Below are 24,967 nucleotides of genomic sequence, written 5' to 3'. Positions count from 1 at the left end.
CATAAAAAAGAATGAAATAGTGCCATTTACAGCAACATGGATGGACCTAGAGATTATCACACTAAATGAAGTAAATCAGAGAAAGACAAATGTCATATGATATCACTTATCTGTCGAATCTAAAAAATGATACAAATGAACTTATTTACAAAACAGAAATAGATTCATAGACATAGAAAACAAACTTATGGTTACCAAAGGGGATTGAGGAGGGTGAGGGGTGTCAGGGGGATATAAATTAGGAGTTTGGGATTAATAGATACACACTACTATACATAAAATAGGTAAACAACGAGGATCTACTGTATAGCACAGGGACCTATACTCAGTATCTTGTAATAGCCTATAAGGGAAATATATATATATATGTATATAACTGAATTACTGTGCTGTACACCTGAAACTAACATAACACTGTAAATCAACTGTATTTCAATAATTTTTTTTTTTTTTGGCGGTACGCGGGCTTCTCACTGCTGTGGTCTCTCCCGTTGCGGAGCACAGGCTCCGGACGCGCAGGCTCAGCGGCCACGGCTCACGGGCCCAGCCGCTCCGCGGCACGTGGGATCCTCCCGGACCGGGGCACGAAGCGGCGTCCCCTGCATCGGCAGGCGGACTCTCAACCACTGCGCCACCAGGGAAGCCCCAATAAAATTTTTTTAAAAAGAAAATTAATCATAGACAAATGTGGATGAACTAGATCAAAGCAATTGATCAGAAGGTGGCCAGGCTTCACCAGATGAAATGTATTTGGATATGTTGTCCTCACCATCCACAGTCTACCCATTATATTTGGTTTACAAAGTTAATTAGAGGTTTTGGGACTTCCCTGGTGGCGCAGTGGTTAAGAATCAGCCTGCCAATGCAGGGGACACGGGTTCGATCCCTGGTCTGGGAAGATCCCACATGCCGCGAAGCAACTGAGCTCACGTGCTGCAACTACTGAGCCTGCAGGCCTGGAGCCTGTGCTCCGCAACAAAAGAAGCCCGTGCACCTCAACAAAGAGTAGCCCCCACTCGCCGCAACTAGAGAAGCCGGCGTGCAGTAGCGAAGACCCAACACAGCTGCAAAAAAAAAAAAAAAAAAAAAAGGTAATTAAAGGTTTTTTCATTCTCATGTTCTCTATTTTTCAGGCCTTGAGCCAGCATGTGGTTTGGTCCACAGGGTGCAGCCTTCGAGGTACAGCAGCCTCAGAAGTGGCTCAGCACATGATTCTACAACTCTATCAAGCAGTAAAACCCTAAGTGTCTTTTACGAACATCCTTTGTGGCTCCTGGAGAGTCTGCAGATGTGCAGTCACCCAGATGACCATGCATCCAAGCCGGACCTGACCAGGTGATGTGGACTGAATGTGTGTCCCTTCAGACATATGCAGAAGCCCTAACCCCAATGTAATGGTGTTTGGAGGCGGGGCTATGGGAGGGTAATTAGGCTTCAATAAGATCATGAGAGTGATGCCCCCACGATTGGATTTGTGTCTTCTCAAGAAGAGGCAAAGAGAGCAGAGCTGTCTCAGCTGTGTGAGAACACGGCGAAAAGGCACTGTCTGCAAGCCAGGAAGACTCAGCTGGCACCTTGATCGTAAACTTTTAGAGAAATCAATTTCTGTTTTTCAAGCCACCCAGTCTATGGTACCTTGTTACAGCATCCGAGCAATAACAACGTTTCCTATGAGGAAAGTTCAAACTGGCGTTGAAGGATGTGGAGGCTCAGGAGGCTGCATCCTTAGTCACTTCGGGAATTTGACAGTCTCCCCAAGATGGTCAGGAAATGGTGTACGCAGGAGATATATTTTGCAGGAGGGTGGCGTGGAGCATGCTCTCTGCCTCGGTCCTAGGCGATGAGACTGATCAGGAAATCAACAGCCTTCCTGAGATTAGCAGAGAAAAGGCGGAAGTCATACAATGGGGCAGCTCAGGTGTGATGAGAGCCTGGATGCAGGGACTGAGCTCTTGGTCTTGGTTTATTAGGCAATAAGAAGCGTTGCAAGAGGTGTGGAGGGAAAAACTAGAAACCATCACACAGAGTTGCGTGAGTGCAGTTTCGGCAGCACGGGTACGAGCGTCCCAGACCCCGAGAAACACAATAACGGGAGTATGATGTCCAGGTAGGAAATAACCGGTTTTCAATAAAAGCAGAAGCAAAGGAGATGGAGGGGTGATTTGAGAGAAGCGTGATGTCAGAAATCAGCAGCCGACTGGAGATGTGGAGGAGGCTGTAATACATTTTAAAAAATCCCTTGAAACTTCATGAGTGGAGACGCTGCAATAAACATCCTTCACAAGGAGAGATAAATGGCTGTGGCATTTCAGTTGCGATGGAAGATTTAGCTCCAAATGTCTCTCACGGTGACAGGACATAATCTATGAAACTCAGTGGAAGGCAATTGGGGAGGAAGACAAGTAGATTTGTCTCTCATTTATATGCATGCTGCAGTCGGGCACAAGGGAAAGGGCAATGTGTCTAAGTGTGCAAATGTCAGAGAAGAGAATTAGAACCCAGGACTGAGCCCTGGTGTTTCTTCCTGGCGTGGCTGTAAGGGGTGGGTTGGAGCTGGGAGGGTGTGTGGAACAGAAATTGTAGTAGAGAGCAACTTTTGTGGACAGATTATGAATCGTCTGGAACACTCATGTTCCGTAACTCTGCGGAATATTTTCGCCACCATTTACAAAATGCAGCTGCAAGCCTGCCACGCTGCTGACACGGGTCCCACCGTTACTAGAAGCTTATCCGTCTCTTCATCTCAACATCCTCCCATCCTCATCACAGCCACCCACACAAGCACTGGTGGGACCCCTCACTGTTCTTTCTCTGCCCTAGTGCTGTCACAACACACACATTCACTCTCTATCAGCTTCTCTACCCCAGTTGTCCGGCTAAAAGTCCAGTGATGTAATTTAATGCAGCTTCTGCACGTTTATGAATGTGCTCATGCCTTATCCCAGCAATCACAAGATGCACACGCCAGACACTACTTGGAAAACGAGGATTCTTACACCACTTCTATAAAACGCTACCTTCATAAACACTAGTGTCCAGCTCTGAGGCTCCCCTGGTAGATCCTCAGGACAGAGGAAAGGGTACAGCTCCGCCATATCTCCAGGGTGGCCTATGTCTTCTTTGTGAGTCTGTCTTTGATTTGCTGCCAGAAACAGCAAAACTGCCATTTTCTCTGAATGCTTCCCCCAGACCTGCTCCGTCTTTCTGTTTGCAATGCATTTCATATACGACCTCTGACAGAACACACCTACTTTTTGGAATGTATGCATAACTTCACAACCTATTAAAACTACTTAAAAATGGAAAGGTAAGGCCTGCTGGTAATGGGTTAGTAGTTAGTTAGTGGTCTCCTCAGTATTCTACCCTTCACACTTACCCTCAAAGGGTAAGGTAAGGCTTAAGGGCCCTTCTGACCCTTAAGGACCTTCTGACCCTCTGCGTTCGAATCTCTCTTCTCCCTACTTCTCACCACCTGGTGGCCTGTCTTACCCTCCCTACACCTCGAATGTCCCCATCTCTCCAGGTAATAGGGGGGAGGCGATCAAAATGGCAGAGGAGTAGGACGTGGAGCTCATCTCCTCCCACATATACAGGTAATGAGAACTGTATTCTGGCCCTCAAATAGGAACCATGACCTCTTCTATTTGGTCAGCCTGAACTTCCACACGCTACAATACAGAGAGTTGACAGGTGTCCCCCTGCAAAACCTAAAGGGAGACTCGATTACGAGGTGACCCAATGGGCCTTCGTTGGTGTAAGGGGAGGGGCCCCGGGGCCTTGGATGTGCAGAGCAGGGGTGAGGGAAGGGTGCAGTGCCGGCTGCAGGGGCCTCTGTATAGGGCATCCGTAAAGCACAGGGCAGACGACAGGGTGGGAGCAGAGAGAGGGCCCAAGAGCAGGAACCAAGTGTGGGGCTGCCCGCCTGGCAGCAGCTGCCCAGGGAGTCGAAATCAGGAGCCACTGCAACAGGCAGACAGAGGGTAAGCACAGGTCACCTTCAGAGAAGCCCCAAAGGCACTGGGCCAGAGCTGAGCTGGCAAAACCCAATAGGTGAGAAGTTAGTCCACCAAGTAAACCCGCCAGACAAGTGTGATGGTTCACCCAGATGATCCACCACAGAGGCCTGGGCATTGGGCTGGAGGGGGTGGGGTGGGTGACAAGGGGGATAACCTTTCCTGGAGCAAGAGGACCGTCCACAGAGCCCCAGCAGTTTTACTGAGTATTCGTCTGCGCTGGTTCTCACTGGGGTTGCTTTTGGAATATTAGGTAATTCTTACTTTTAAATACTCTTGGAAGAAACACCAAACAGCTCTGATTTTAGTAGTGATTTTATAAAAATGAACTTCAAACTACGCAGAAATATGAACCCAGTGATGTGATATCATGATTTCATTTTAAGTCTTGGTATTTTTATTAACAGATTGACTGGGGGTTTTTTTTAGCAGCTTTATCACCAGATGAATATTAATTCCTTGTATCTATTGCACATATTACTAACTTCTCAAGTTTTCAAATCATGAAATATTAGACATCAATTGTCATAAGAGCTTTTTGCTGCAAAATGAATGAAGGAACAGACATTAACTCTTTCAGAGCGTACGTCACATCTAAGCACACACACATATCCAGCTGGGGTATTACTGTGAAATAGGGAACAAGTCAACTAATTCTGTTATTAAAGATTCCAAAATACCTCTAAAATAATTGCTAACACATCAGGGTCAAGAGACTCACCCACATGGTGTAATATTGGTTTGGCCAAAAGGTTCATTCATTTTTTTATGTAAGATGGCTCTAGTAGCACTTAGTTGTCTTTAACTTCATTCGAAACAATTTTGTTAGATTGTATGTGACAGCTGTCATATCAGCATGTGTTTAAAAAAGACTTATCGGGCTTCCCTGGTGGCGCAGTGGTTGAGAGTCCGCCTGCCGAAGCAGGGGACGCGGGTTCAGTGTATGGAGAAGGTGCTGTGACTGATCGAACATGTCAAAAGTGGTTTGCAAAGTTTCATGCTGGAGATTTCTCGCTGGACGATGCTCCACGGTCAGGTAGACCAGCTGAAGTTGACAGTGATCAAATTGAGACATTAATTGAGAACAATCAACGTTATACCATGCGGGAGACAGCCGACATACTCAAAATATCCAAATCAAGTGTTGAAAATCATTTGCACCAGCTTGGTTACGTTCATCACTTTGATGTTTGGGTTCCACATGAGTTAAGCAAAAAACACCTTCTTGACTGTATTTCCGCATGCGATTCTCTACTTAAACATAATGAAAATGTTCCATTTTAAAAACAAATTGTGACAAGCTGTGAGGAACGGAAGAGATCGTGGGGCAAGCGAAATGAACCACCACCAATCACACCAAAGGCCGGTCTTCATCCAAAGAAGGTGATGGTGTGTATATTGTGGGATTGGGAGTCCTCTATTATGAGCGCCTTCCGGAAAACCAAACGATTCATTCCAACAACTACTGCTCCCAACTAGACCAACTGAAAGCAGCACTCAATGGAAAGCGTCCAGAATCAGTCAACAGAAAACGCATAATCTTCCGTCAGGATAATGCAAGACCACATGTTTCTTTGATGACCAGGCAAAAACTGCTATAGCTTAGCTGGGAAGTTCTGATTCATCCGCTGTATTCACCGGACATTGCATCTTCGGATTTCCATTTATTTCAGTCTTTACAAAATTCTCTTAATGGAAAAAAAATCAATTCCCTGGAAGACTGTAAAAGGCACCTGGAATAGTTCTTTGCTCAAGATGGAATTATGAAGTTGCCTGAAAAATGGCAGGTAGTGGAACAAAAGTGTGAATACGTTGTCCAATAAGGTTCTTGGCGAAAATGAAAAATGTGTCTTTTATTTTTACTTAAAAACTGGAGACACTTTTTGGCCAACCCAATATTTATACTTCTGTAAAATACAACTCAAATATAACACACCCATTATAAGTAATGCATAGATTTTAGTTAAATATTAATGGAAATGTTCATGTAAATTTCAAATTCGCTGATCTTAGCTTTCATAAAACCAATATTCAAAACAGTCACATATGCACTGTGAACACAACTAAAATGTATATAACTAAGAAAAATACCCTTCCTAGCTGTTTTCTCCTTGCAATATGCTCACTTTGAATAATAAACAAATACAGATTCTTAAAATTCTAAAAATCTCTTAACAGTACCAAAAATAATGCAGTCTGTATTAATTAGTGTCCATAAAATTTATTGAACTATGAGATGACGATTTTAGTAAACAGAAGAAAGCAAGTTAATTTTTAAAACCATGCTGAAAATAACAACTTCTCAAGGGATTTTTTGTCATTAATCAGCATTTCTTCACACTCAATACAAGTTTAAATAAGTTTGTGTGAATGCTTATTCAGAAATTCTTCTAACTCTTGTGATGAAATGGGCTAATTCTATTGCTTGTGAGTTAAGCTTCATTCAAACCGAGCTTAGATATCTTTTCAAAAATTAACTGATGAATATAAAACTATAAAATGTGTCAATTTAATGTACCCTACTGATTTATTGAAGGGACTTTGATTTATCTGCATCATTTAATGGGGTCTCGGGCACCTCGGGCCTCTCTTTCCTCAATTATAAAGCCAGGACGCTGTCAGAGGACCCTCCAAGTTCCCATCCAGCTTTAATTATGACTCCAAGTTTGGGCTGAGTGGGACTTTCTTCAACTTGTGCTCAATTTTGATGCATTTTTCTGAAGTATTATCCTTACTTTTATGCTATATTTTTAGCTGCCTTTGTACTTGTGCTCTAGCCACATGTTTCATATTTTTAGAATTTAATTTTGAGCAATGTATACCTAAGTAAATCCTTGAATTTGGGGGGTTTAGGTATTTAAAATGAACCTACTATTACCATTTTTTGTCATGAATTGAGTTATTGTTAAGCTAGGATAAATTGCACCTTATCCCCACTATTTCTCGATTAGATATACAGTAGCAAGTGGGAAGATACGTTGTCACCATTTCTATTAAAGCTGACAACATTAATAATAATAACCACATTTTATATATGCATATATATAGATAGATAGATAGACACACACACAATGGAATATTACTGAGCTATAAAAAAGAATGTAATAATGCCATTTTTAGCAACATGGATGGACCTAGAGATTATCATACTAAGTGAAGTAAGTCAGACAGGGAAACACAAATATCATAGGATATCACTCATGTGGAATCTAAAATACGACACAAATGAACTTATCTATGAACCAGAAACAGACTCACAGACATAGAGAACAGACTTGTGGTTGCCAAGGGGGAGGGGCGCTGGGGGAGGGAAGGATTGGGAGTTTGGGGTTAGCAGATGAAAACTATTATATATGGGATGCATAAACAACAAGGTCTTACTGTACAGCATAGCGAACTCTACTCAATATCCTGTGATAAACCACAATGGAAAAGAACAAGAAAAAGAAGGTACATATATGTATAACTGAATCAGTTTTCCGTACAGCAAAAGTAACATTAACAGTGTAAATCTTAACACTGTAAACTGTACTTCAATAAAAAAATAATAATAATAACCACATTGATTATAGCATTTGAATGTGATTTCAAGATAGAGGCTTCTCTAAATCCCTTCTTGGTTGTAGAAGTAGACAAATCTTTATTATATCTTCCCTAATATTTTACTCTGAAGCAATTCTAACTCAGCATCAGCAATAAACACATCCTAGCAGCTCCTGGACGATATCCCAAATATCCTTCTGTACTTGTCAAATCCATGACATACTTGTGTAGACTGCTATCTTTTAGACACAAGGCAGGTTTTAGGAGGAGTGTTGCTCCCGGCCCCTGGCTGAAGGCAGTACTGAGTCTGGGTTCTTCTTCCATCTCGAGGAGCCCTTGTGAAGAGATACTCAGTCTGTTTCTCTGATGTTTCTGAGAAATGGCCACGGAAGGAGGACGGTAACAGAGAGATAAGGTCATTCGTCCATGGGAAGACCAGCCACCTCCCGCGGGCAAGCGCAGGGCTGGACCCTAACACGGCTCATCCAGCCCTGGGGTTCTGCTCACGGCCAGTTCCGAGCAGCTGGGGAGACACATTCATCCATTACCTGTGAACAGTAATCTATATGCACAACGTGGAGCTCGTAAAATTGGAACCTATCAGTCGTGTCCTTGGTCTCATATGTTACCTCTTGCTTTGCGATCTTTCACTCCTCACTATTAGTTTTCAAACTGAATCCCTTACGGTGCATGGGGGCCTTTCTTTCAGTTTATAGATCTGTTGCAGTCTTCCTGTCCTTACAAAGTTACTTTCATTTTACTATTCCCTTCAATTGCCAGGCGAGGTTGGTGACTTCCAAGGGAGTGGAATTAAGATAATTCTTTCACTTTCCTCGTAACATCCTGATAAAATCTTCCGTGCTCACTGCTGCCACGTCCTCACCACACACCCCTCCTTAACCCTACAGTGTGGCTTTGGCCATAATGGCTCTTCCGCCCTCATGAAAGGTCACCAGTTTCCTCTTAGTCACCAAATTCAGCGTCTATTCTCAGGTCCCATATTTACTTGTGACACTAAAATTCTTGTCAGCACTTTTCTTTCTGACACTGTCTCCCCCTGCAGCTTCCTTGACACGCCAAGGTCTTCACGCCATCATTTTGCCATTGCATTTTTGTGTGTCCTTGCTCTGTATTGGAGTGTCCGTCAAGGAGTTGCCCTTAGTCTCCTGTTCTCAGGCACTTTCTCCCTTGGCAGTTAGTTCTAAGGCTTCAGTTTTCTTCTGTATAAGAATGATCTGCCCACTGAAAATCTCTCTCATGAATGTCCTGCCAGCACCTCAGCTTCATAGATCCCTGGTTAAACTCACCCTCTCCCCTGTCAAGCCAGCTCTTCCTTCTTGGGCTGTCCGGCTCTGCTAATGGCACCATCGTCTGTCACTAGGAGCTCAGAATGAATCATATCAGTGTCATCTTCCAAATGCACTGGTCTCCTCCTTCCTATGCTCATTGCCAGATGCTTCAACTCTCACTCCTATTGTATTCAACACTGGAAACCTACTGATTCATTTAAAGAACTCGACCTCCCGAAGTTCAGCTCTGATCCGGCCATTACCCTGCTCTGACGTCTTCCCTGGCTCCTCATTGCCTAGAGAATCAAGTCTAAGTGTCCAAGCCTAACTTTCAAGGTCCTGAATGGCCAGGAGCCAAACTACTTTTCAGCCTCCTTTCTCACCATTTCCCTTTCCTCAAAGAAAACTGCCTACAGTTACACCCACGTGCCCTGGATCTTTCCACCTCACTGCCTTTGCTGGTGTGTCCTCCGCCCACAAGGCCATGCGTCCTGCACGTCAGTGAGGACCTGGCCCAGATGCTCACCCCCCATGACTTTCCCTCTTCTTTCCGTAGAATTTTACATCTCTCTCAGGTCACCTATAAAAACTTGGTTGTAACTTTTTACTACATTTTCTCATTTTGCTGTGTTCTGGGGATAAAAAAGTGAGCAATTCAGAGTTCCTATGTCCCAGGTACCTTTTAGGTTCTGGGCATGTGAAGTTCCCTTGTACATGTCATGTGTCACCTACCTGACTCTATAAGCTTCTGGAGAGTAAAAACTGTGATTCTTTTCTGCATCTTCTGAAACATCTAGCACAGGAACGCCACCCATGCACACATCATTTAAATGGATGATCAAACACTGAGTCCCAAGCTTCCTGACCACGGCCCCCTCTCCCACCTCCGTCCCGTGCACTCTGCTTGATATCTGCTCTTGGATTTCAGAATTCAGTTGACAAGGTCTATGTGAAAATCCATGCAAAATTATGAGTATCATACCAAATTGTTTCCTGCTTAAAACTCTAAAAAAGGGTTCTATTCTGCTTTAAAAGAAATGCATACAAAACCAGCCAAGGAAAAGTTGCACTTCTTGTTGTCACTGGGGCCTTGATTGGTAGCATCCTTTTACCTTTGCCAACTTACAAGATAAAGGAAGGAACACCTCCACGTTGAGGCGTTCCACATGAGGATACCTCTGGACTTAGATTTTAAAATCAATTTACTCCAAAGGGTTTGGTAAGGAAACAAAGACCCTCGCAAATGCTACTGGTGGAAGAAAGCCACATAGAAGGTAAAGTGGTCAACAGCAGGTCCTTGGAGTTCAACAGACAACACAATGCCAAAATGCGGTCCCTGGCTCAGGTGTTGCTCTTCACGGGGGAGAGCCAGGGCATTTTCTAGGATCTAAAGAACCTTGTCAGGAATCTCTGAGGTTGGTAATGATTTTACATCTATTTTATAAGGAGGACACAGGGACGGGGAGAGCTTGAGGCATCCTCCTAAGGTGGCACCATCAGTAGGTAGCAGAGTGGGGGGGTCTGAAGCCAGGCAACCCGAGCACAGGTTGAGGGGTGAACGGCCCTGCAGCCGAGAACCGAGGGCTACAGTGGCATGTCGCTAGATCGCCATATTCTCAGAGGGTCCACGTTCCCCACAGGCAGGCTCTTCCTGGCGGCAGGGTGGCTCTGCCGTCCTCCACCGGGAACTGGCCCTTTCCTGCCCCTCTTGCTGTACGATGCTTTGTGGTCCACGCCCTGTGCTTTCCCTCCATTCGGGTCCCCGGCCCGCTGTGAATCGGTGGCCCTGGGCCGGGCACGGGGCTGGCCGGGCAGCAGCAGCCCTGGTGCCCTCTTTCCTGCCCTCTTTCCTGCCTGGCCCCATGAGCCCTGGGTGACCGCGGCACAAGCCCGGGCTCAGGACCGTCAGTGGTCCCGGGATCCCAGCCCCAGCCCCAGCCCAGCGCCCACTGCTAAACGCCTGATCCAAGGGGCACAGTTAGGTGATTTAATGAGAGCCTTCACTTAAAAAGGTGGTATGCGAGGTGCCGTGAGATACAGTAACGTCTGTAATTGTGAGAAGCAGAGGCTCATGTGGATAAAGGTTATTTCTCTATTCCCAGGTACAAGCGCATGCAAGTAAACCACTGAAAAACCTTGTAAACGCCTATGACTGTTACCCAGCCCTAAGCAGCCTTCAAACATCACAGTCTCCCCAGGTGGCCGACCTCATTCTCAGGGTGAGAGCTTCATGCTGGGGTGGGGCAGTGGCGGGGGGTGGTCCTAGAAGCAAGCCTCTGCAAAGAAGTCTATTTAAAAGTTTTATTTGGTTTAAATATATATTGCTCAGACCGCTCACTTTCGTCGAAGGTAGCTGATAAAAACAAACACAATGAACCACAAAAATTAAGTAAATGAAATGTCACAGTTCCTTACTGATGAATAAATAGCATTTTTATGCAAACTATTATATATATATATAGGGTGGATAAACAACAAGCGCCTACTGTACAGCACAGGGAACTATATTCAATATCCTGGGATAAATGGAAAAGAATATGAAAAAGAATGTATATCTATGTGTATAACTGAATCACTTTGTTGTACAGCAGAAACTAACACAACATTACTTCAATAAAAAAAAAAATAGCATCTCTAGGTAAGAAATACAAAAGAAAAAGCCAGACAAACCCCAGAATGCTTGATTTCACCAGGAAAGGGATCACGTTTAGAATGTTTCCAAAACAGTTTCACTATATTGTAACACTAGCTTAGAAGTAAATTCTCAATACGTTGTAAGTCACCTAGGGAAAGATGCATTTTGGTTCATTTAAATAAAAACAAATTTTCTAATTAAAAATGCCACTCCCTTGACCCAGCAATTCTCATGACAAAGGTTCTGGGCTCAGCCCTGGCCTGCGGCTTTATTTTGTAATTTGCTCTCGCTTGTTCCTGAAACCTGTGCAATGTTTCCGTGCAGTTAGAAGTGAAGCTTGGGTGCACGTACTGTGCCATTCTTGGTAGTCTTACCGTGGAAGCCAGTCCAAGCAGCCTCACTCCATTCTATGCGAAGCTACCCAACCTCCCAGCCTCCATCCTGGACCAGGAGTGACATTCCTCATGTAAAGTGGCTTTTTAGCTCTTTCTCAATCATTTTTATCACGACAATTCCAAGTTAACTCTGTACACAATTTAAGCAGCATGTCCGTGACAGAGTATGAAGGGGGTTTGTCATTAAATGAATTCTGACAATGGATAAAGAAGATGTGGCACATATATACAATGGAATATTACTCAGCCATAAAAAAGAAATGAAATTGAGTTGTTTGTAGTGAGGTGGATGGACCTAGAGGCTGTCATACAGAGTGAAGTAAGTCAGAAAGAGAAAAACAAATACCAGGGTAAGCTGCGACAAAGTGAGAGAGTGGCATGGACATATATACACTACCAAATGTAGAATAGATAGCTAGTGGGAAGCAGCCGCATAGCACAGGGAGATCAGCTCGGTGCTTTGTGACCACCTAGAGGGGTGGGATAGGGAGAGTGGGAGGGAGATGCAAGAGGGAGGAGATGTGGGGATATATGTATATGTATAACTGATTCACTTTGTTATACAGCAGAAACTAACACACCATTGTAAAGCAATTATACTCCAATAAAGATGTTTAAAAAAATGAATTCTGACAGCAAATGTTTTTCAGCAGAGTATGAATGATGCTCCTGTGGGGTCCCTGTTCAATGTGATCTCCTTCAGTAAACGAGACTTCAGCACCTCCTATGGGTAATGTGCTCTGTGTATCCTAGGGAGAGTCCAGGGAGTGGGTTCCAGGGGTGAGGGGCCCTGGAACTTAGCAGCCACAGGCTTATCATCCAGTGGGGAAGAAAGATTTATCCTTCAATAACCCTACTACATGCCGACCACAAGACGTGCCGTGGGAACACGGAGTAATTCTGAGAAATTCTTAAGAAAACTGCCGGTGGAAGAGAGTGTCCTTTTTTAGTAGGAAAGAGATACCCACATGTATCATTTACAGTATATTTACGCACAAATGCAGGAAAAATAAATTATGATCCTTTCCTAAAAGAGGATGCATAGAATCTGAGTGGTTGATGACATTCAAATGAGCCTTCATGAAACTCTCTAGTATTCAGAATGTATTAGACTTTCTTGGATTCAGGAAGCATGAGCAAAGGATTCTTCTGGGAAGAGGAGGAAAGAAAAAAAAAATCTCCTTCCGTGAGTATTCCTTTCTACCAGAAGTACGCTTTCCAGAATTGACCGTCAACAGAATTTTCCTTTGCTTCAGACTTAGCCCAGGGAAGCATCGTGGAAGTTCGGTGCCAACGGTGGCAGCTTATTTGGCCCTCGGGCTCCAACACTGCACTCTGAAGCAACCTGGCGAGGTCTGGGCTTGAGCAAAGCCATGCGCGGTGATGCCCTGCCTGACCTTTAGGCAAGAAGTGGTTTTCTGGTCCTTGAATACACACGTAGAAACGAACCTCATCCACTTATGCAAGTGAATACGCCGTACCAAGGACAGCCAGACGTCCAGGTTAGCTGGTGTAAAAATGTTACTGTGTTGCTTTAGAAAATAGATGAAAAGACACTAACCCTTCTGAACTGTAGCTGTGGAAAATAATATTAACTCTACATGTCAGGATGAAAAACACGTGTTTACGTTTCAGATACTTTTTCTCCCCCTCTCCAGTCTTAACCCCCAAATAACGCCTAAGCATGCCCAAAGAGGCACTTCATTTTTATAGCCGTGCTTACAGAAAGCCAAGAGCACTTGGATGACTTCTCCCCTCTAATTGCTTACGGCCGTAATTTCTAGCACGTTGTAGTAGCTGGGGCTGTCTGCAATAGCAAAGCACTTCCTTTTTCATTTCAAGCGCAGCAAAAAAAAAAAAAAAAGGTTCCCTGCAGAGCTGGACGGTGAGAAAGTTTGGTACTCTCACTGCTCCTACTATAGGAAAGGAAAAGAGATTTCTAGCCTGGTCAGATAACTAGAAATCTTGGTTCTCCAATTCCCAGAGGAACTTTATGCCCAGCAAACCAGAATATCCTAGACTGTGCATTCTGTGACATAAGATGCCACAGCAGGTCAGGGTTTAGACCTGTGTGCTGGGTGGTTTTCACCTCCTACTTCTCTGAAAAGGATTCCTTTACTCACCAGGTCAAAGGATATGGTTGGCAAAGTTTACTAAAGAATTCAGAAAGCAAACTAAAATACTTCTGGAGGAAGCAGGCGCGAATGATGTGGCGTCCTTGTGAAGGGACATTTAGCTGTAGAAACCCAGAGGACTGATTCGCTATTTCAGACCCAGGGGAACGTGGCGCAGAGAGTAACAGCTACGAGCTGGGAGCTTGTTTAATGACATGTTAGCTCGAGCCTAAAGTGTAGTAAACGTTCACTGCCCAGAGTATATAATGAAGCGGTGGGCAATGCGTTTTATCAGATGTTTCTTAATCATTCGGGGCCCATTAACAGTCACAACAGAGGCAAACAGAAACTGTGACATGTGCCTCTAAAAATACTGCTTATTGGCAACTGCTCCCTGGAAGAGGTATTTTGTGTTCATTGGAACCATGAGTGTGTGAGTGAAATTTTCCAGCAGTTCACAAAAATACCCGGACCACATCAAGGGCACGTCTGTGAACTCTAGAAAGAAGTGAAAGTCCCGGGAAGCATTAGAAACCCGCGTATCTCCTATGGGGCAGACTGACCGTCACTAAACAGCTCCTTTTGTCTTGAAATAATAAGGATTAAACGGTAGGGAAGTGATCTACGTGCAAATTTCCATCCAACGCGGGTCGCCTCCAGCCCACGTGGGTTACTGTTTTCACATGTGCTCTTCCGTGTGCAAGGTTTTGCCCGGTCCACACGGCTGTGACTCAATACATGTGGTGTCGCTTTTGCAGTCATTTTCACTGCCCACCGGCTTGGGAAAGGCTCCTCTGTCATGACATGACAATAGCAGACGAAAAGGGTCTTTGGTTTTTCTGGCTTTAAACTGATTTATTTTAGGTGGACACAGCGGACCATCAGGATGACTAACGCAAGAAATAAAGTGACAGCGAATCCAAGGGTCACGTGGTTTTGGTGACCGTCACCCCTCCCCCAGTGACACGGAGGCCTAACAAGTGTGTGTTTTATTTGGGGGATGTAGATGCCTTCCCTGAATACTCCAGACCAAACAAAGAGACATCAATTTAGCTGCTGCTTCTTTATGTGGCTTTGCCGCCTTTGCCCAACCCAGGGTGGATGCTCTTCCTGTTTCCTGTCCTAACCGTGCATTCGGTCGTTTGAAGTCGAAAATTCAAAATTACATGCAACGACTTCTTCCTTAGATTTTCCTAAGAATCTCTCAGATCAGCCCACTTCTGTCCACTAACCCAGATAAGGCTACCATCGACTCTCCTCCAGTTTCTTCCCTGGTAAACTCTTCTTATTGCTGCCAGAAGAAAGAACTTTGTAAGACAAGCATTTGGTCACATGAATCTCCCGCTAGCTCTTCTTTACCAACTTATTACTGTCAGGATAAAACCCAAAGTATCAACACTCTTACTTCTTACTTCCTCCCTACTTCCCTTTTCCCATAGGGAACTTCTTCCACTTACCCCCAAAGAACTTGCACTGGCCTTTGCACTTGCGGCTTCCTCTGCCTGGAATGCCCTCCTGCTCAGAGTAACTCCTCCTCATCCTGCAGGTCCCACCCCACATGTCACTTCTACTGGGGGGCTGGTCTTGGTGGGGCCCAAGGGAGGGGTATGTTGGCTGCACAGCCCGTTAAGCCACGTAGGAGCGTAAAGCATAACAATGTACCTCGGTGGTCTGGAAACTCTAGGGGGCCTAGCAATTGCCTGAGCCCCACGGGCAGTAGGTTTGGGGTGTGTCCTGGACCTCAATTTGACAAACTACCCCAGGTGGCTGTGTTTCACGCCAAACTTCAAGGACCAGTGCTTCAGCTCAGAAGTCATCAGGGTAGAAGATAATACGTGGAGAAAAATAATTTCAAAGTACAAAAGATGTTGATCTTAGATGATAATTTATAGATTATAATTTAATAGATTTTGTCTCCCCTTGAGAGAGAGAATGACCATTGTGTAAATCAATTATACCTTTGAAACATCTATTCTATTGCTATATATGGCAATACATAGTAAATAGTAAATAAACATGATGAGGTAATAATAAAAATTTGTTGAGTGCTTATTACGAACCTAGTCCTATAGTATAAATATCGTATGTATTAGAAAGAGGTAGCTGGTACCTGAACCCAGATATTCTGACATCAAAACCTGCAATGTTTCAACAGTTACTGTGTTGACTGATTTAAAGAATTCAACTGTAGGATTTCCTGATATCAAATATAAACAAACACACAGAAAAATAAATAATTGGAATCAAAGCACTGTACCACACGGATTGAGACAATTCTCACTGGCAAATCTCCTGAGAAATGAGACACACCTATAATAAATAAGAAGAAAGAAAATGCTACTTATGGTGTGGAATATTTACTTTGTGTAGAAAAGAGATTTTCAAACTGTAAAGCCATCTATAGATTTATTCCCATATATTGGAAAATAAAAATTAACAAATACAATTAAAAAGAAGAAAATGATTCACCCTCAAAAAGATGAGGTAAGGAGTTAGAGTCAATTCAACAAAAGCCTTAAGGACCAAAACTGGAGGAAAAACATAGCAACAGAGAAAGTAAAGCAGTAAGCGTAGACTCATAACGCTTAAGCATCCTCAAGAGGTCATCTGGCGATGACCTGTATGAAAAAAAAACTTTGTCTGAAAATTCCAAGACTCCAAGCTATCTGGCTGATGCCTCTATAACTAGGGAACTAAATGTTTGTCCTGCATTTCCCATACTGTTAATTTGGCCAGTAAGTTTATTACTGGGTTCCCGCTACTATTTCCTCAAAGCAGTCCCATTTTTGCTCCCTGCACTAAAAACCACTGCACTGGAGCTCACAAGATCTTCCTCCAAGTTCATCCAGAGCATTTAAGGGGAAAAGCAGCATGCAAAACATGATGACTAGCTATGGATGAAAATAAAAGGAGAAAAACAACAACAACACATACTCTGTCCTGTGCTTTAAGAGTCCTAGAAAAGCCACACACTCGTTAAGAGGAAACACAGCCGACAGCAAAGAAGATGGAAAAGGGCTACTTCTCATTAGTCTGTACTGAATTCTTTCAGTTTCTGAGTGCTTATATCCAAGAAAATAATGATGTAATTCACTAATGATAATCAGTGGTACCTGGCAATTAAGTCCTCTTTTAACATTTCCATATTTAATCTCATGTCACTGTGAAAGGGCACACCACATACCATGTTACCAAAGAGCTCTTATGTAAATGCTTTTCAAAATTCACATTTACATTCGTACTTGAAAACCTACCCCTCATCTGCTGCACAAATGGATTTCATAATTAAGACTGTGATAAAAGGAGTGGCAAAAGGGTAAATTATACATTGTTTACAACCCTTTGTTTTTTTAATGTGTGTGGAGATAGCCTTATGAACCATTAATACCTCTTCTAGAAATCTATCCCAAAGAAATAATCTGAGATACACACACACACACACACACACACACACACACACACACACACACACGATGGTATTAATACAAAGGTGTTCACCATTGTAAACTTGTAATGGTGAAAAATTGGAAATAAACAAAATGTTAATCAATAGGGAAATTCCACATGATGAATTATTACCAAGCCATTAAAATGAGTTTTGTGAAGCATTTTTCAAGAAAACAGATAAATGATTATATTGCAAAGTTAAATGAATATGAGTAGAATATATAGTATGACCCCAAATGGTCCAAACACATACATTCTAAAAAGATCAGAAGAAAATATAGCAGCATGTTAGAAGTAGTGGTATTCAGTATAGTGGGATTATTAGCAAATTTTATTCCTTCTATTTTTCCTAGTTTTCTAATTTTACCCAGTAAATGTATATCACTTTTTCAGCCAGTAAGATAAGGCAGCAGCCCTATTTTTAAGGGCATTACACAGATGGTGAGCAACCCTTTTCCTCGTGGGTGCAGGTTGTATCACCTTTTGCACTTTTGCCTGTTTTATTTCTTTTGTCAACTGGCTCCACCAACATTGTTGGGAATGATGGCTGTGTCTCCTTTTATGATTAAAAAGATAGTTAAGAAATTAGCACTATCTGGCAAGGATCCCAGTCAATGCCAAGAAAAAAAAAAAGAGAAAGCAGTCTTGGAAGCTTCAGTTTGTCTAGGCACATGGAATTGTTTACCATCACGAAAGTCGATAAGTGCAAACTACAGCAAACTGTCAAAGAAAGAGACGAAGTCACAGCCCAAGATATTTCTGGGCTCCACTTCTGCCCTGATTTCTGCTTCAGGTCACCAGCTGCCTCGCAGTAGATTTTAGGCACCAGCACGAAGTAATGTGCCCTATGCAGCATCTCTCAAAAATCCAGAGCAGTGACATGTACGGTCCTATGAATGTGACTAATAAACGCTTTTGCTTTTATTCAAGAGTCTAAGTTTTATAAATGCTATGCTTTTCTCATCTCCTAAAATGCATCTACTTAGAGCTGAGAAAGTTATCAAGGAATGATTACTGGGCTTACATTTCTCACAAACAAAAGTATTATTTCTAAGAATAAAGAAGACTCTTTCTTCGGGGATCTCTGAAAAACCACTTCAGGAGAATACAGAAGATGAGAAAGACTGTAGAATCAAGCATTTGGTCAAGGAATCAATTAAATAAAATTATCTCTTGACAACAAGTAGGACCAATACTTGCCAGTGACTACTGTCTGTGAACATATTAGGAATATCTTTTTCTTTTTCTTTTTAGCAAGCATATAAAACATTTAAAGCATTAACACAATGCAGCCAAAGCTCCAGAATTCGGGAGGGGAATATGGTATGAGACTAATTTATAGAGCAGATGGAATGCCTGTAGGGACTTTGGGTTGTGGATACATCGGTCAGACCTCGCTGATAACACGCTCTACTTTTGGAAACCAAAACCGTTAAGCATAAACTCTTGGAAGAGCCCATGACAGTTAGATCCTTGCAGAAATGCACAGGCTTGGCAGTTCCCACCCCAGACGTGGGGGGCATGAAGGCAGCGAGGAGGCTGTATGGGGGCTCTGCCCCCAGGAAGCGTCTGTTCCTTGCCCCGATTTTATCTTCAGTCCACTGCATGGGTTTGGATACGCAAACGTTAAAGTGTTGAGAACGAACCTGTGATGACGCCAGTCTACACCCCCTCCACGTCGGACATGAAGTTTCTTTTGAAGCAGAGGGGTCGGTGGCAGCAGAAACGTAGGAACAGAGCATGCCCAAGACAAATATGAAGCGTCACTGGCCTAAGACTGGCCTCTGCGGTGGCCTCAAGGAGATGGTCAGGGGACTCCCCGGGTGGTCCAGGGGTTAGGACTCCAAACTCGGTTCCACCCCTGGTCAGCGGGGAGCTAAGATCCTGCAGGCCACGCAGCCAAAATTAAAGAAAAGAAAAGAAAAAAAGGAGAAGAAGGCCAGGTCCTGCTGTTAGAGACAGAGCAGATGCCCTGGGGAAATCCCTCAGAACCGCTCCCTGATTATCTCTGGGGAACTGAACGTTGGTGCAGTCTGGAGGGCGACAGGGCTGGGGCAGGGCCCTGAGGAAACAGGCTCCTTGACTCTGATACAGCATCCTGGTGGGGTCCTCAGGGGTAGCGCAGAGACGCACATTCAAGGAAGGAGCTTACAAGGAGGAGGGCTTTCACCGGACTGAGCTCTAAGAGGGGGCAGAGAGCAGTGTCATTGGCTGGGCTGCAGCTGGGGGTCTGAATCCGTCCCTGCTCCATTTCTAACCAGCGTGGGATGTGGGCTCTTGGACCTTAGTAACAGGACCCTGCTCTAGGAACCCTGAGGCTCTTTCTAAACCAAATACTTTTTTTAAAAAAACCAAAACCATAAACTAATACATTTATTAAAAGTAGTTTGTTCAATGGTGAAGAAAGGAAGATTTAAAAATTATCTAATCAACATAAACCAAATACTTTGTTTCAGAAGTACACAAAAAGCCCATCTTCAGAAGTATGTCTTTATTGATCTTCATGACTGAAACTATAAGTAATATCAATAGAATTTACAAGTTAAAATAATGCGATGAGGTCGGGTTTTGCTTTGCCTGCCTGAGGGACCAGTGGTTAACTTCATCAGCACGTTAAGTTTGAAGAGGATGGTTTATTTTGTTGAATAAAATGCTTGAGTATGGGATAAAGAGATTAAATAAGATTTTATCAAGAAGCGTGCGGCTTGGGACTTCCCTGGCGGTCCAGTGGTTAAGACGCTGCACTTCCACTGCTGGGGCCCAGGTTCCATCCCTGGTCAGGGGAACTAAGATCCTGCATGCCACGGGGCGTGGCCAAAAATAAACAAACAAACAAATAAATAAATAAAATTAAATGCACTAAAGCTTAAAAAAATAAAAAGTGTGTGGCTTTACTTGCTGAAACTCGAACTGTAACTCGGGAAGCATAGCTGAGGGTGGGACTGAAGGCGGCTGGCTCTGGTAATGATTTGTTAGTCTGGTTATTAAGATCACGTGATCTAAAGCACTCATGATAAGGTGCTAATAATCAAAGTAAATTGTTGTTCACCTCCCTCCCCCAGCTTTAATCTGAATTATTCTGAATGGCCCTAAAATGCAGTAATTAGGAAGTCTGGATATAATAAGTATAGATAAATAAAATCAGAAATATATTTTTTCAAAGCAGACTTGATACTTCTTCAGCATCACCTGGAGGCCACAAACCTAAGTCTCGGTTCCGCCTGGTGGGCGAGTCTGACAAGGCTGCCGGGAGAGGTGAGTGAGGACCTGCTCAGGGAAGGCTGGTTTTCATGCTCATTCAAGAGCAGGAAGCCGGGCAGACCCGAGTCAGGACTCTCACGCCACCGACTCTCACGCAGGGCCGTGCCTGCCTCACAGCCATTTATTTCTCACTCCAGTCCTGGAGCCGGCACGTGTGATCTCTGGACGATGTCACCAGACCGCGCTGTACAGAGCACAGACTCTGCTTTCTTCGTGAGTCGAAAGGGTTAACTTAGTTAAATGCACAAGTCTATTTTCTTGTTGAAGCTATGCACGTAATTTAAGTTAACAAAGTTACTGGTGCAGCCACTGTGGAACACAGTATGGAGGTTCCTTAAAATACTAAAAATAGAGCTACCATATGATCCAGCAATCCCACTCGTGGGCATAAATCCAGAGAAGATGAAAACGCTAATTTGAAAAGATTCATGCACCCCAATGTTCACAGCAGCACTATTTACAACAGCCAGGACATGGAAGCAGCCTAGATGTCCATCGACAGATGAATGGATAAAGAAGATGTGGTACATATATACAATGGGATACTACTCAGCCATAAAAAGGAGTGAAATAATGCCATTTGCAACAATATGGACGGACCTAGAGATTATCATACTAAGTGAAGTAAGCCAGACAAAGACAAATATCATATGATATTACCTATATGTGGAATCTAAGAAAAACGATACAAATGAACTTATTTACAAAAAAGAAACAGACTCACAGACATAGAAAACAAATTTATGGTTACCAAAGGGGAAGTGGGGGAGGGATAAATTAGGACTTTAGGATTAACATATACACACTACTATATATAAAATAGATAAACAAGAATCTACTGTATAGCACAGGGAACTGTACTTAATGTCTTGTAATAACTTATAATGGAAAAGAATCTGAAAAAGAATATATATATATATATAAAAAGGAATCATTTTGCTGCTCACCTGAAACATTGTAAATCAACTATACTTCAGTTAAAAAATAAAAAATGCAGGCTTCCCTGGTGGCGCGGTGGTTGAGAGTCCGCCTGCCGATGCAGGGGACACGGGTTCGTGCCCCGGTCCGGGTAAAGTTACTTGACAGGGTGAGAGAGATCTTCCTCAGCAGAATAGGACACCAGAAAGCCAGGTGTGAAGGCTAGCTTTACGTGTTGACTTGCCTAAACTATAGGACTCAGTTATCAATCAAACACTAGTCCAGGCGCTGCTGTGAAGGTATTTTGTAGACGTGCTTAACATCTACAATTGGTTGACTTTAAGGAAAGGAGATTATCTTGATGAGATGGGTGGGCCTCATCTAATCAGTTGAAAGGCCTGAAGAACAAAGCTGAAGTTTCCCTGAGGAAGAAGAAATTCTCCCTCAAGACTGCAGCATCGGCTCCTGTTGGGGGTGTCCAGCCTGTCCAGCTTGGCCTGCAGACTTTAGACCTGCCAGTCCCCATGTTCATGCAACCCAGTTCTTTGAAATGAATCTCTCTCTCTCTCTAAATATGTTGTGGGTTCTGTTTCTCTGGAGAACCCCATAATACACCATGCCCTTCCATTTGTGTAAATAACTGTTTGTAAGTTTAAAAACACACCCCACACATTATTATATGTTGTGTGTATATATGTATACATGTTTGTGTATATATGTACATAAATATGAAAGTCTTACGTTAAATATACACAAAGAGGGGCCTATGTGGGAAAATGGGTTTGAAAACAGGAGATGAAGTAGAAAAACACAGTTAAAAAATTGAGTATTCTATATTAAAGAAAGGCAGTCTTTGTCGTACACTGGTATTGTACCACAAACTGAGGGCTTGAATAGTCCCTTTCTGTGCCCGCCTGAGAATATGCACATTTATAAATCACATTATGTATAATAACATGTCTTAGTGAAACCTCATGCCCGAAACTGAAATATCAGCTTAAAAGATATTTTCAAAAATGTAGACTGATTACATCTAAGGGACTATTAGGATAAGAGGTATCTGGACATAATTGTGAACTTTCAAACACATTCCACTAATATGAATTCAATTCATCTCTCAAGGCTCAAGTCCCATAAATAGTCTTGCTCTGTTTTTCAATGAATAGAGCATTCACTCTCCAAATCACTCATTGGGTATCACAGAATGATTTACACTGTTGTTATTTTAAGAATTTCATGTCTTGCATCCCATCTAGCCTGTAAATTCCTTAAGATCAATGATGTTTATATTTATTTGTTTCCCCATAGTGACTGGTTTAATGTCTTGCACAGGGTGACATTCTTATTTTAGGTACTCAAGAACTGATTCATGGTAACTAATAATGAAGATGGGAAGTAACAAATAATGAAGACAGGAAGTATAATTCTACGAAAGAATTAATAAGTTTTTAAAATTGTAAATAGAATCCTAATAACTTAATATGTTGATTTTTTTCCTGCCAAAAATACTAGTCAAACTTTGATTTTTATTTTGTTATTATTTATTTACACCATAAATTTATGTTGTAGCTAATGAAGTAAGTCCCGATTCTATAAAACTTTAATAAAATTTCTTAATATGTAATAAAGCCAATTCACACAATTAAAATCTCAACTGAACTAAATAATACCATTATAATAACCTATTAAATATATCATTAACTTAATTGGCTAAGCTCTGACAGCATATTGGGATATTTGCCGATGTAACTATAACAAATAGTATCTATACTTAAGATTTTTAAAAATTAATTAATTTATTTATTATTTATTTTTGGCTGTGTTGGGTCTTCGTTGCACGCGGGCTTTCTCTAGTCGCGGCGAGCGGGGGCTACTCTTCGTTGCGGTGTAAGTGCTTCTCATTGCAGTGGCTTCTCTTGTTGTGGAGCACGGGCTCTAGGTGCGTGAGCTTCAGTAGTTGCGGCCCGCAGGCTCAGTAGTTGTGGCGCACGGGCTTAGTTGCTCCGCGGCATGTGGGATCTTCCCAGACCAGGGCTCGAACCTGTGTCCCCTGCATTGGCAGGTGGATTCTCTACCACTGCGCCACCAGGGAAGTCCCTATGCTTAAGATTTTAATAAATAAAAACACTGACATAGTTCAGAGTCATTATGAGTTTTATTTGATACGCTATTCTGATGAACTAGAATAGCTAATAAATAGTTAATAAACGTAAACTTAGCATTAAATACAAATTGAGTTACTTGCATGAGGCTTTGCTGAGAGTCTATGATAAATGTTTCTGTTGTCAAAAGCAAAATCAGGATTAAACTCTAGCAACACTATCATGTCTGCTCGGTATCTTCATTTTCCTGTTTAAGCTAAGGACACATCTGCCTGAGAATAATCTCATTACAGTCAATGTACAGATTCACCACTGGCTCTTCTTGCCCTCTAATCCTATTACAGTTTCTGTCTGCATTTCAATTTTTGACCTTTGCAAAATTTAAAATCAGTATTTCCTGCAAAATTTAATATTACTGTTTTTAATACGAGGAAGACACCTAATTATGTTGAAAACTTAAATAAACTTTCGTGGGTCCGCAAAAATCAGTTGGATACCTTCCCCATCCTTTCAGAATTTCCACGTGAGAGGGAAACACCCCTGGAATGAAGAGTCTGCTGGCTCAGGAGGGAGGGTGTGCAGACATGCTTATAGGGCTGGATGCTCTGTGTTACTCTCTCCACATCCTTCAAGCCCGGTTCCCCCTAATGACAACGACAGTGCCAGTCTGTGGCCTCAGATCCAGGGTGCTCCAGGTATCCCAGAGGTAGGAACCCTGAGCTCCACCAGCTCTAATGAACCGAGGGACCAGCTACAGATACGAACGGTGCCTTTGGCTCCCTGTGGTCCTGGCTAGCTTTGAAATATGACACCCGCTTCGCATTAGAGTCGGGAGAATTTGTCCATTGGGGGTTCATTTTCTATTCCTTTTAAAGGTGTACGTTTTCTGAAACAGTTACAGAATGACTATTTCTGCTAACAAAGAGGGCATACCAGCAGTGCTTATCTGCAATAATGAGGAGAGATAGTGATCAGAGGAACCAAGAATATAAAGAAGAAAAAGTCAGAATGACTCTTCAATAAACATCTTAGACTGACTAACAAGTTATGATAATAATAAAACTTTAGAAATGATACACATAGCTGGGAAGTGAAAAAGATGGGATTTTTAAAAAATTATTTTATGCAAGCTTTTGGTAATAATCCCTGTAGTCTACTTAGGTGCCATTCCTGAAATATCTTTGGGATATACACTGAACGCTTTTAATAAAATTCTGATTCATATTTTTCATCACTCCTCTCAAGCACTT

General features: G+C 42.7%; 1 protein-coding gene across 3 annotated transcripts in view; it reads right to left on the bottom strand.

The window, feature by feature from the left end:
• KCNQ5 (potassium voltage-gated channel subfamily Q member 5) overlaps positions 1 to 24,967 on the bottom strand; it is a 616,346-nt gene that overhangs the window by 412,914 nt on the left and 178,465 nt on the right. The gene's annotated exons all lie outside the window — the stretch shown is intronic.

This window comes from Physeter macrocephalus, chromosome 10, assembly GCF_002837175.3.
Source record: "Physeter macrocephalus isolate SW-GA chromosome 10, ASM283717v5, whole genome shotgun sequence".
In the NCBI taxonomy this organism is placed as follows: domain Eukaryota; kingdom Metazoa; phylum Chordata; class Mammalia; order Artiodactyla; family Physeteridae; genus Physeter; species Physeter macrocephalus.
Note: the sequence above shows the minus strand (reverse complement) of the source record. Positions and strands in the feature narration are given on the sequence as shown.